Below are 14090 nucleotides of genomic sequence, written 5' to 3' on the forward strand. Positions count from 1 at the left end.
TAAGGGCGGCAAGGATTTACTACAAAAAGACACAAAATGAGGCGAAAAAAACTTGGGACACTAAATACTGGGAGGAGCTATTGGCAGCCAGTCAGTCCAGAGACTCGATGGACTTCTGGCATCTTGTGAGGTGGGGCATGGGGAACCAAAAACCAGCCCCGGTCAATCATGTCCCACCAGAACAATGGGTAAAGCACTTTAAGTCCCAGTTTGCCAATACAAACAATGTCCCGATACCCGCCCTAGCCTCTCTCAGTCCTCCTTTGCCAGCTACTACGCTAGGAGCTAGTGTTCACCAAAAAAGATGTTGAATGTGCCCTCAATTTAATTCCCAAGGGCAGGGCCCCGGGCTTAGATAAAATTCCTGCAGACTTGTTCTTGCATAGTAGATCAGTCTGGGTCCCTTACATCGAATTACTGGCGAACACTCTGGCCAAAGGCACCATGGTGCCAGATATATGGCGGGGAGCAGAAATCATACCAATTTTTTAAGAAGGGTGACCGAGCTGACCCGGGAAACTACAGGCCAATTAGCCTAAAAGCCTGCATCCAGAAAGTTGTGGCTAGAATGGTACTTCTCAGGGTCCAGACCTGGATTGAGGAATCGGGAGTTATGTCCACTTTACAGGCTGGTTTTCGACCCCTGACCAGCACGGTGGACCAAGTTTTTAGATTTTCCACAATATATTGGAAATGGGTGGTTCTGGGGGGAGGTACACTATATGCAGCCTTTGTCGATTTAAAGGCTGCATTTGACTTAGTTCCGAGAGATAGGCTGTGGAGAGCGCTCCATGAGCAGGGCATCCCACCTGAATTACTTGCAATTTTGATTACATTACATGAAAACAATTACGCACAGGTCAGATGGGGTAATCAGAGTCAGGTGACTGACAGCTTATAGGGACTCTATAACCGATCCACCCAAACAGAACGGCATCCCCGTCCCCCCTCTAATGTTTGCCGACGATACCCTCCTACTATCTAAGACACAGGAAGGGTTACAGAAGGCAATAGACTGCTTTGAAAAAATTTGTAACGACTACGGCCTCTCTGTTAATGTTTCCAAAACTAAATTTATGACAATGCATAGGCATAGGAACATTAGGGGTAGAGTTTTCATGAATGGGGAACTACTAGAGCATACTGACAGCTTTAACTATTTGGGTATCACATTGGGCTCCAGGTTACAGTGGAAGCCACATGTGGCCCATTTAATCTCCAAGCACGCGCAACTTTCTGGCGCTTTGTTAAGAGAATTCAAGCTATCAGCCACTAAACCCATAGCCCCAGTATTAAAAATCTATGACTCGAGAGTAAGATCTTCCATGCTGTATGGAGCTGAATTGTGGGGGTCGTCTGAAATAGCAGGCTTACAAAAAGCACATAATAGGTTTCTTCGCTGTATAACAGGCCTCCCACAATCTACACCACTAATACCCCTTCGCATGGATTTGGGGTGTCAGAGTCTAGAAAATATATGTAGATTTAGACCAGTTGCCTACTGGAGAAGATTGTGGGTTACCCCTGAATTGAACCATTATGCGTTAGCACTTTTGGAGACGCGTAACATGGATTCTGGGGATAAAATTCCTTGGTTTAGAAAGGTAAAAACTCTCTTAAAGTCCTTAGGAATGGGGGATCTTTGGGATAACCCACAGGGGACATCATTTCCTACTAAACTAGAGTTGAAAGAGGCTTACTGGTCACATATATCCCAGGTGGAGTTCCAGTCACACACTGATCCATCACATACCAAGGTTTTTCTGGAGCTGAAACATTCTATTGGGTATGAGCTGTACTGGGATTTGATCACATTGCCTCTTGATAGGAAATTATATCATCAGTTCAGGGTAGGTACTCTTCCACTGAACACGGTCACCTGTAATTGGGCTTCCAGTAAAAATGATTAAATGTGCCCTTTTTGTAAAATCCACCCTGAAACCATAGCACATATTTTGTTTATTTGCCCAGAATATAAGGTCCCCCGCCTAAGATGGATAAGAGCAGTCTGTATTCAAAAGGGTATTAGGATGGGGATCACTGCACTGAGAATATTTCAAACTGACAGTTCTGAAATAATAGTGATAGCTTTAGCTAAATTTCTGAAACGGATGTGGCTAATTAGAGCTGGGAAACTGAAAGCCCTCCAGCTGCCCTAAAAGAAACCCAGTATAATGGTGGAATTTCTGTATTCTTCTTAGCTTGTTTTTATGAAAGATAGATATTTATTTTTTTATCTGGTCGAGTAGGAATGCCACACATGCAGTAAATCTAAATCATGTTGCTCCTAGCTTTAGTATCATGAATTTTATACATAATCTAGATGTGTAGCCTAAATTGGAAACACCTGATGATGAATTGTTTTTTAAATATGGTTTTTGTAAATGATGGTGAGCTCTGTTTTTAAAATTGTCTTTTATGACACGAAGTCGAAATAAAGACTGTTTGATGATGATAAATGGCAAAGCGAGATGTACAAGTGATGTTTTGATCAATGTTAATCATATTCCTGTTGGGTTCCATGATTGTTGCCACATTTGTTTTTATTTTGCAGGTCTTTCATAGGTTACATTTCTTGAAGCCCTTTTGCTAGTCTATTAGCCAGTCCGGTAACTTTCATGAAAGTGACTTTTAACAAGTATGTCCTTCAGGGATTTAGTTTTCCTGTATGTAACCACAGGTTTTGGCCCCAAGACTTTCCCTATGTCTGGATCTCCTGCAATTAAATGCCAATATTCCTTGAGTTTGTTGATTATCTCCCACTTTCTTTACTATTTGTGGGGACAAACCTAGGTGCCCCTGCTTGATATTATCCTCTGATTTTGTTTCCGGAATCAATGTTTCCTCTCTCTGTTTTTCATCAATTCTCCTCTTACATTTCTTCAAACTTCTTTCACTCTACCCTCTTATTCTGAGTCTGTCCATTATTTCCTGAATCTTTTCCTCGGCATCCTCGTTTTTAGAACAGTTCCGTTTCATGTGCATGAATTCGCTATAGGGGATACATTCTATCTATGGTTTTGGGTGAAAACTTGTCCCGTGTAGGATGCAATTAGTTGCAGTCTTTTAAAAATTAAAGCTACTCCTGAAGACAATCAACTCTCATGCACCCAATTCATAAAAAGCTGACTCTATAGGCTTCTGTCTACCTGAGGCCCTCTATAAAACATGAGACTGCTCTCCACTTTATTCATAGATATCAGACACAACCAAGACCGGCTCCAGAGTTATTAGCAGGAAGGAGCACAATAGAATGCTAATTATGTGAGGGATGTGACAATATCATTCACTTACTTAAACCTGCAAGATTCCACCAATCCCCTCTGCTCCCCTCACTTATTAATCAGCTTTTAGCTGTAACCCATACAGCCTTCTTCACAACTACAGGTCTCCAATAACCACCTAGGCACGTCTTCCTAACACAAACTGAGGTCATCCCCTTCATAATCTGCAATGCTACTTGTATAATCTTCTCTGGCCATAGCACCTCTCCCACATTGGCCTGGAGAAAATCAAGAAGTTTATCTCACCGCTGACAGTTTTTTCAGACAGTACACAGTCTTTAAATACTGACACATTATTATATTTGTTTATCAACCCCATCCAAACTGTAATATACTGCAGCATGCTTGAGATAACCCTTGCAGCATCACCAGACATACATTAATAATACCTCAATAGGGATATATAGACAATGCTACACATTTCCTTTACCCTATTCAACACCAACCTTACATCCTCTGCCCTTTCCCCTTTCTCTCCTACCGGACTTCTTACCTCCATAAGCTACCCCCTAGACCCCACAGGGAGCCTCTAAGTTACATGAAATTCATTCAGCAAACATACGCTTGTTAAAGTCAGGTAAAAAAAAATGCCTCACTCCCCCTCATCCCAGCCTCAACATAGCTACCAAAACTCTCACTAATATCACTCTAAAGGTAAATGGCTTCAAAACCATGAAGAGAGAAAAATTTTTTAAATTATGCCTGGGCAAAGCACTACGCTACGCTCGCGAAGTTTGCGAAGTTCGCGCTACTTCGCACTACGCGAATTGCACGTAGCACAGTGCGAACACGCGTAGCGTAGTCTTGCGTAGTGCTGCGGTCATTTTTTGCTTGCTCGCGGTCCTCAACGTCAAGTTGGCGACCGCGAGCAAGCAAAATGACATCCCAGCGAGACTTTTTCCTTGTTCGCGATCAGCAACCTCAAGTTGGCGATCGCGAACAAGGAAAATAAACCTCCCGGCGAGATTCCCAACGCGAGGAGGTCAGGTTTCTCATTGCGAGTGGTTGCGTATGCTCGCGACCGCTCGCGATGAGAAACTACCAGTTCGCGTTGAGAAAGCTGCCGCTCGAGTAAAAATCTCCTCGAGCAGCAGAAAACTACAGCTCGCACTGTGCAAGATGCCATTTTCAATGATTGCACAGTGCCGGTTGCTTGTCCGCACTGTGCAATCATTCAAAACAACATCTTGCACAGTGTGAACATGTTACTACGCAGTTCGCGAAGTGCTACGCGAAGCTCGCGTAGTGCGAACTGCACTTTGCGTAGCTTCGCGAAGTGCTACTTCGCGAACTACGCCCACCCTTAGTTAAAATATCTAGGCTAAGTAAATGCTGCTATAACTCTAACACAAGAGATGCTCATGTTAAAAAAGGAATCAGAAGAACCCAAGAGTGTATGTGTGGGGAAAGGCATATTTAGCTGTAAATTTGTTAACCAACCCACATCCAATCAAGGTTCTTGACCAGATTACAGTATCAAAAATTGGGATTAGAAATCCCCTAAACTAATTTCTTCCAATTACTGCCCTTAGTCCTGGACGAAGGATATGGGAAGGTTTGTTTTTGCAACACAAACTACCAGCATTAAGTGATTTGCGTGTGGTCCATCTATGTCCCTAATGAGAGCAAGGCTACATTCTTTATCCATCTCAAGAAGATCGTCACTGAACTCAATGTATCATGCATAATCATGGGAGGAGACGGGAACCTGGCCACAGAGGTGATCATAGACCACATCAGATATATTGTTGTGCACAACAACAGAGACAGGGTCAGGGCCAGCTTTAGCACTGGTGGCACACAGTGCGACAGTCATTTTTAGCACCCACACACCACATGACTGCCTCCTTAGATTCTATCATTACAACCGGGCCTAAGTGCCCCTCATCTAGCCAATCATAAGTTTTTGCTAAACAGAGCACCCCCCCTGAGGTCGGCGCACCCTCCACAGCCAGCGCCCAGTGCGGCCGCACCAGTCACGCTGCCCTAAAGCCAGTCCTGGACAAGACATTCATGTATGATGTCCTCGATGAGCAAGGCCTACTAGATGAATGGTGCCTTTTCCACCCACAGAATAATTAGTACTCATTTTTCTCAGAACTTCATGGCACCCAATCATGGCCTATCTACTTCTTAACATCCCAGCCTGTCACATTGACCATGCTGGATTGTATCATCCTTTGAGGAATCCCTAATGGTCTGTGTTACCATCTATCTGCCTATGGACTGTAACATTATTAAAGCAATGAGGAAACCCTGGTGTCTCAACATTGCATGCAATAAAATGCCCTGGGAAAAGGCACAATTGAAAATCAATATGCATACCTACTAGTTCAGTCCAATCAGCACAGTCACTATGGGCAGCGGCTGAGGCCACCATCAAAGGTCAACTGATAAGGGACACCGCACAGGTAAATAAACAAGGATACAACAACAAAACGTTCTTGAATAATATATTAAAGCATACACCTAAGCATATACAGCTAAATTTTCAACCACAGCCATGTAGATCCTATAAAAGGCAAATAATAACCTTAACAACCTATTTACATTTAAAGCAGAATAGGTGCTCTACAAACTCAAAATCCAGTGTTATGAGCAGGGAAAGAAGATGGCAAGACTCCTAGAGGCTCAAATTAGGCAAATAGAAGCATCAATAGCCATTCTGATGAATAAAGATGAATTTAGATGCTAGATAATGGGCACAGAAAACATGGCCAACACCTTCAGCAGTCAAAAGACAAATCTATAAAGCACTGAGACAGAGAGTGATAGCGTACGAGAAAAGTGCTTTTTGGCTAACTTGAAACTACCTCATCCTAATGCCGATGGTAAAACCTTGCTAGAAGGGGAGCTCACTTTTCATAAAGTAAACCCCAGGATGAATATGGCTTCCTGGGTGAATTTTATAAATTGGTAAAAGAAGAAGCAGTAGACCTACTCTATGGTGTTTACCAAGAGGTGGACTATATGAGAATCTCATTGTCCTTACCAATAGGGCCACAATATTCATGGTCCTGAAGACAGGGTGAGATCCACTGCTATATAACAGCTACAGTCGAATTTCACTCCCACATACTGTTATCAAAATTCTAGCAAGTGTCTTGACCGCAAGTCTTAAGAAACCGCAAGGACCTCATAGAATGGGGATGTATGTTTCACACAATACAGGAGATGGGATAGGGCTATTACTTCATCAGTAAAATCCAGTGGTTATATACAAATACTACTTTGCAGGTCAACTGTTGGGACCTCCTTTCTGATTCATTTCCTATGAATAGAAACACCAGACAAGGATGCATCTTCCTCCTTACTGTTCTTACTACCAGCACTCGCCTGAACCCTAGCTTCCTAGCTCCAGCCACCAGAAAAACATCACAGATCGTGGGCATACCCACCACAAATGGACCATCAAAAATCCAGCTGTATGCAGGCAACATCTTATTGACACTAAGTGACCTAGCCTGCTCACTGCCAACTGTCTCTTATGAAAGATTGTTATGATATATTGAGATAACAAATCAATTGAGATAAAAACAAAGTTTTCGCCCATGTTGTGTGTTTTCACAAAAGCTGCAATACCAGGATATCCATTCAGATGAATTCCAATAGAAACCCATGTTGACACCAGAACATGGGCTTCTATGGGAATTCTCAAGGGCATATTATCAAGCCCATTATCGCCGCTTAACGCCGTTTCTTGATAATATGCCCCTATTTTCTTAGTGCAAAAATACATTTTGCATTAAGAAACAGCGCTAAATGCAACTGAGCATGAATAAAAGAGCAATTGTTTCTCAAAGTACATCCGGCATGTAGCGCTTTTTGTACTTTGGACTAAGAAAATAACACTAATTGTTAAACACAATGAAGAACATCCCAAGCAGCCACTCGTGCTTGCTAAATTTGCTGTTTCTGTGCTAATTTTCTCCCCAAATTGATTACGTGGGTGGGCATACTCTAGTAATTATTGGTAATTTTAAGTCGTAGACTACTGCCGAATGAATGAAAATACTCTGATTACTCCGGTTTCAATGAAATGACACCCAGGCTTAAATGGAACCATCCCAAGCTCTCCTTATAGGGGTGTTTACAAGCAGTTAAAATTGTGGAGGCCTTCCGATTTGCATATGTGCGGGGTGTGTTTGGTGCAAGTAGTAGATTTAAAAGCTATTGGGAAGCGTATTAAAAATTCTATATGGATAAACAAGAGACCTGGACTAATACATTCCAAGTAAATTGCTCACAGACAATGTGGAAGTCTTAGTTCATCTTGTATTGAACACTACTACACTGCATTACACCCCTACAAATTGTCATACATGTGAGCCGGGATGACCAGCCGCACCTTTTGAGTCCTTTTAAGACTGGAACGAATCCCACAACAGTCAGGGTCTTAATCTATTCTATCGAAATAAAACACTTCTAGCTGCAAAGTCCAATCATATCAATCAGAACACAGTCAGAAAATGGAACTAGTCTCATTAAATACTAAAGTGCAGTCCCATTCCAGGCTGCACAGTCAAGGAACTTTATGGAACAATGCCGCTATGCATTAAGGAGATCACCTTCTACACTGGGTATTGTGGAAAGATGTGGGGATCCTCATCCTGTATCAGTTGCAATCTGGTGGTGATTTGAAAATGTTTGCTATCTTTTAAGAAGAATTCCACTTACACGTATTCCGGAAATGAAACCTGCTTGTAGTACATTTGGTATAAGGTCATGTTCGAGATGTTCTGCACCTGTCTGTGACATGACCCATATCTGTTATAACTGCCCTAGATTTACTGTATCTGGAATCATGCATGGCACTCTCAGCATGAGGACAGGCATTAACCTCCTTCTGGCAAAATGATTGGTCATGCTAATTGACACAGGCGACCTACCTGAAATCACAGGGCATAGACGTAGACTATTATTGACAGCCGTGACTGCAGGAAACCTTTGCATTCTGGGACATTGGTGCTACCCACAGTTACCCACTTGATGAATAGCTGATCAAAGTGTATAAAGAGAGGCCTTCTACGAAAAATGAATATACAAAGTACAAGACTAAATGTAAGAGTTCTGGAAAATCTAGTTTCCCTTCCTCGAGCCACAGGAGGGTGCTTCCTCCCAACAACCTACACAAAAACAAGCATTTGCAATGCAAAAGGTCTCGCATTTATAAGAGTTTGAGCTATTGGCATTGTAAAATTACAATGCCTTTTATTTATGTTTTGGTTTTAAAACAAAAAAAAGGCATTGTCATTTACAACGTCAGTAGCATAAACTCGCAAAAAGGAGTGTGTGGAGTGCAGCAGTGTGCGGCGTGCAGCAGTGTGCGGCATGCAGCAGTGTGAGGCGTGCAGCAGTGTGTGACATGCAGCAGTGTGCGGCGTGCAGCAGTGTGCTGCGTGCAGCAGTGTTTCGTGTAGCAGTGTGAGGCATGCAGCACTGTGGCGTGCAGCGACGTGCAGCAGTGTGCTGCGTGCAGCAGTGTGCTGCGTGCAGCAGTGTCGTGCAGCATGCAGCATTGAGTAATGCAGCAGTGTGCAGCAGTGTGTGGCGTGCAGCAGTGTGCCGGTTGCATCAGTGTGTGCCGTGCAGCAGTGTGTGGCGTGCAGCAATGTTTTGTGTAGCAGTGTGTGGCGTGCAGCAGTGTGTGGCGTGCAGCAGTGTGTGGCATGCAGCAGTGTGCGGCGTGCAGCAGTGTGAGGCGTGCAGCAGAGACACGTGGAGGGTGAGGAGAGACACGTGGAGGGTGAGGAAAGACACGTGTAGGGTGAAGAGAGACACGTGTGGAGGGTGAGGAGAGACACGTGTGGAGGGTGGGGAGAGACACATGTGGAGCGTGAGGAGGAGACACCTGTGGAGGGTGAGGAGGAGACACATTTGGAGGGTGAGGAGGAGACACATGTGGAGGGTGAGGCGGAGGGTGAGGAGAGACACGTGTGAAGGGTGAGGAGAGACATGTGTGGAGGGTGAGGAGAGACGTGGAGGGTGAGGAGAGACACGTGTGGAGGGTGAGGAGAGACACGTGTGGAGGGTGAGGAGAGACACATGTGGAGGGTGAGGAGAGACACGTGTGGAGGGTGAGGAGAGACACATGTGGAGGGTGAGGAGAGATGTGTGGAGGGTGAGGAGAGACACGTGAAGGGTGAGGAGAGACACGTGGAGGGTGAGGAGAGACATGGAGGGTGAGGTGAGACACGTGGAGGGTGAGGAGAGACACGTGGAGGGTGAGGAGAGACACGTGGAGGGTGAGGAGATACACGGAGGGTGAGGAGAGACACGTGTGGAGGGTGAGGTGGAGGGTGAGGAGAGAGACGTGTGGAGGGTGAGGAGAGACGTGTGGAGGGTGAGGAGAGACATGTGGAGGGTGAGGAGAGACGTGTGGAGGGTGAGGAGAGACACGTGGAGGGTGAGCAGAGACACATGTGGAGGGTGAGACAAGACATGTGTGGAGGGTGAGCAGAGACACGTGTGGAGGGTGAGGAGAGACACGTGTGGAGGGTGAGGAGAGACACTTGTGGAGGGTGAGGAGAGACACGTTTGGAGGGTGAGGAGAGACACGTGTGGAGGGTGAGGAGAGACACGTGTGGAGGGTGAGGAGAGACGTGTGGAGGGTGAGGAGAGCCGCGTGGAGGGTGAGGAGAGACACGTGTGGAGGGTGAGAAGAGACACATGGAGGGTGAGGAGAGACGTGGAGGGTGAGGAGAGACACGTGGAGGGTGAGGAGGGTGAGGTGGAGGGTGAGGAGAGACACGTGGAGGGTGAGGAGAAACAGAGTTGGAGGGTGAGGAGAGACGGAGGTGGAGGGTGAGGAGAGACGGAGGTGGAGGGTGAGGAGAGACCGAGGTGGAGGGTGAGGAGAGACGGAGGTGGAGGGTGAGGAGAGACGGAGGTGGAGGGTGAGGAGAGACCGAGGTGGAGAGTGAGGAGAGACGGAGGGAGAGGAGAGACCGAGGTGGAGGGTAAGGAGAGACCGAGGTGGAGGGTAAGGAGAGACCGAGGTGGAGGGTAAGGAGAGACCGAGTTGGAAGGGAATCAGAAGTGGAGGAGAGAGAGAGGTGGAGGGTGAGGAGAGACAGTGGGGGAGTGGGGGGGAGGGGAGGATATCACTTTTACTTCCTCTCCTAGTGTAAGGTAACGCCCCCACCCCGCAGGCCCTGCCGGGGCCGAGAGCAGATCACTGTTCGCATCAGCCGTCACCCGAGACCGCTCCGTACTTGTTGGTAAATAGAGGTTCACTATTTGTTGATAATGGGATTCACTTGGGGGGCTGACTTACCTCCTCCACCCCCAGGGCCAACACTGAGAAGGCATCAGAGACCTGGTGCTGCCTCTGCTGCAGTACTGCGAGAGAGAGGGATGGGGGGGCGGGCAGAGGAAGAGGAGTGGGGTTAGAGAAGGGACAGGTGGGGAGAGAAAGAGGAGAGAAGGGACAGAGACAGAAAAGGAGCAAAAAAAGAATTAGAGAGAGTAAAGAGGAGAGTTGGGGAAAATGAAAACATAACGAGAGAACGTGTAGCAAAGAGGTGGTGAGAGAAGATGGGAGAGAGTAAGGATGCAGCCAAGAGATAGGGCAGAGACAAAAAGAATCGAAACAATACAAAAGTATTTTCCAAACTCGTAAATAACCACGGGCCAAACAACTGATCTGCAATGAAGCATCCGAATCCGGTATATCATGACGTTAACCATGCAATAAAAAATAAATGTAAAAGTAATTAAAAAATACCCAAAAACACGTATACACCATGTTGACCCTTTTCCATGCAACGTATTCTAAAACGCCATTCTCATTCATACATTCACAGCAAACCTGTTCACAAGAGTGACAGAAAATGTGGTATTAGTGTTACATTTTTGTTTACATCCATACCCTCTCACTTATGCAATTAAAGGATTCATGACCACACGGTTAAACACAACGTACTGATTGGCCTTGCCGTGAAGGAGAAACACGTGTTGACACACACTCCCGATCTGTGAAACGTTCACCCCACTTTCTCGAAATTGAAACCAGTGCATGTGTCCACCGAACTTCCTGCCGCGTATCTGAATGCACCAGTGGCAGAAGATAGTCACCATTTTGCAACAACACAATTAAAGGGAGGTATATCTGTCTTTCCCCACCGCCACATGTCTCTGAGTCTTACTGTCTCATGCAAGATCTCCCTCTAGGAGACACCTGACACCGACTCTTCCCCTGAGACAGTACGGGAGATGTGTGTGTGTGCATAGTGTGTGTGTCTATATGTATATATCTGTGTGTGTATGCATGTGTGTGTGTTTGTATGTGTATATGTTTGTGTATGCATGTGTGTGTTGGTGTGCAAGTATGGGTGTGTCATTGTGTTAATTTGTCTTCATGGATGTGTACACATATGTTTGTGTGTATACCTATGTCTGTGTATGCATGTTTGTGTGTATGTATATGTGTTTGAGTATGTTGGTGTGCGTGCTTGTTTATATGTGTATGTGGGGTTGGTGTGTTGGTGTGCATGTATATGCATATGTTTATGCATGTATGTGTGTGTTTGTATATGTTCATATGTGTGTGTAAATGCATGTGTGTGTTTGTATGTGTGCATAGTTGTGTATGCATGTGATAAGAGGGAAGAGTGCACTTGAGGGCAAAGAGGAAAACATACAGGGAAGAGTATGTGAGGGCAGAGAGAAAAATACAGAGGGAAAAGCACGTGAGGGCAGAGAGAAAAATACAGAGGGAAGAGTCCATGTGAGGGATGACAGAAAAATAGAGAGGGAAGAGCTCATGTGAGAGCAAAGCGAAAAATACAGAGGGTAGGGCGCATGTTAGACCGGAGATAAAAACATAGAGGGAAGAGAGCATGTGAGAGCAGAGAGAAAAATATAGAGAGAAGAACACATGCGAGGGCAGCAAAAAAAATACAGAGCGAAGAGCGCATGTGAGAGCATAGAGAAAAAATGCAGAGGGAAGAGTACATGTGAGGGAAGAGAGACAAATGCAGAGGGAATAGCATGTGTGAGGAAAGAGAGAAAAATGGAGAGGGAAAATCACATCTGAGGGCAGAGTGAAAATACAGAGGGAATAGCACATGTGAGACCAGAGAGAAAAACATAGAGGGAAGAGCATATGTGAGGACAAAGAGAACAAGTACAGGCTATGCCAAGCGGAAGTGATCGCGTTTGCGATCAAACATCAAAGCGGCGAAAGTGAAAGTAATCGAGCAGAGCATCAAAGGGCTGGGTGAGAAGGGAGGGGGGAATACAAGGGTCAAAGCGGCTAAAGTAAAAGTAATTGAGCAGAGCATCAAAGGGCTGGGTGAGAAGGGTGGGGGGAATGCAAGGAGCAGAGGAGCAGCTGTGCACGTGCACGCCATCGTGCACTCACGCCCTAGGCCAGCAAAACCATGTGGGTAGCACTTTTGAAAGCCCACTTACAAAATGTCTCAAAGAGATAGCTTTCGCTGTCTCAGCGAGACCTAACAAGTGAGACAATGGTTGAGCAGAGGTGTATGCAACATGCCTCCGCGACCCTCTTCTCTACCTAACCACCCACAAAACCCATACCTGTCCAATACCTTCATCTTTCATTTTCCCGTCACCATATCCCCGAGTTTGACATTATTTTTATATTATATTTAGTCCCATGCTTCAGCTTTCAACTCACGTCTCATACAAGTGAATTGAAGGGCGAAAGCTCATGACCATCATCCATGCTAATTTCACCCAAGTCTATCTACTCATAATTGTGAATGACCTGACATGTACAGTACAGCCTGCCCCCTCCTGTGTGTACATTCAGGAGCTGTAACTCTCAGGAAGCAGTCATCCCGGACAGTATAGCTGCACAAGTACTGACTCAGCCTCCAACATAGTGATGAAAGGTTGTTCCATCGTTACTGCTGCTCTCATTATATAACAGCTTGCCATGGTGTTTATATGTGTTCGTGTTTAATCACTCCGAAAATATATAGAATATGCAGTGACAGTATCTATGGTGAATCATATGTAAATATGTACTTAGCCCATGGAGGTACTCTTCAATATTTTTATACTTGGATGACTCTTAGAGTTATTAAGGTATATACTGTTCACTTGATGTATGTATACTTTGGCAGTATACCTCTGCATTCGATAACTACACTCTTTGTGCCACTTATGCTGCTTGTACTGTCCTGCCTTACTAATAATATAACTGACACTGCACCTGTCAAATGCAGGGTTTACTGCCTTTACTACCTCTGCTGCACTGTTCTTTGTCTTTAATAAAAATATACAAAATCATACTTCTTAAAATTGAGCAGGCCAAAGCAAACTTTCGTAGCTGGATTGATAAAGGCGAATTAAAGATTTGTGTTCTGTTCCCTTCCCACAATAAATCTGGAAATTACTTTTTGAATGCTGTTTTGGAAACAACCATCATTTTTCTTGGTGTTTTTTACCTTTTTTTGCTGAACCCACTTTTGCCCCTGCTGTTAGATTTGGAGGTTTCTAGTTGGCAGAGGTAGGTACCTTTGACCAAATAGGGGCCCTTGCGTCTAGTCAGGGTAAGGGGGTACACTCCTAAAATAACCCCTGCCCACCCCCTTGATAGCTTTGCACGAGCAGACTGGCTTATCTCAGAGGCAGTGTGTAAAGCATTTGTGAACACATACAGTAACCCAGTGACAACACTACAGATGGACACCACACAAGTGGTAGTATAAAAATAAGTATTTTTTATCTAGTTTTAACACAAGGCCATAAACGACAAAAACCCACAGTACTGTACTTAAAATGGTAGAATTAGCTTAGTTCTCTTTAAATGTAAAAATGTGACACTTTGATTTC

The sequence above is a fragment of the Triturus cristatus genome, chromosome 5_2 (genome assembly GCF_964204655.1).
Source record: "Triturus cristatus chromosome 5_2, aTriCri1.1, whole genome shotgun sequence".
Lineage (NCBI taxonomy): Eukaryota > Metazoa > Chordata > Amphibia > Caudata > Salamandridae > Triturus > Triturus cristatus.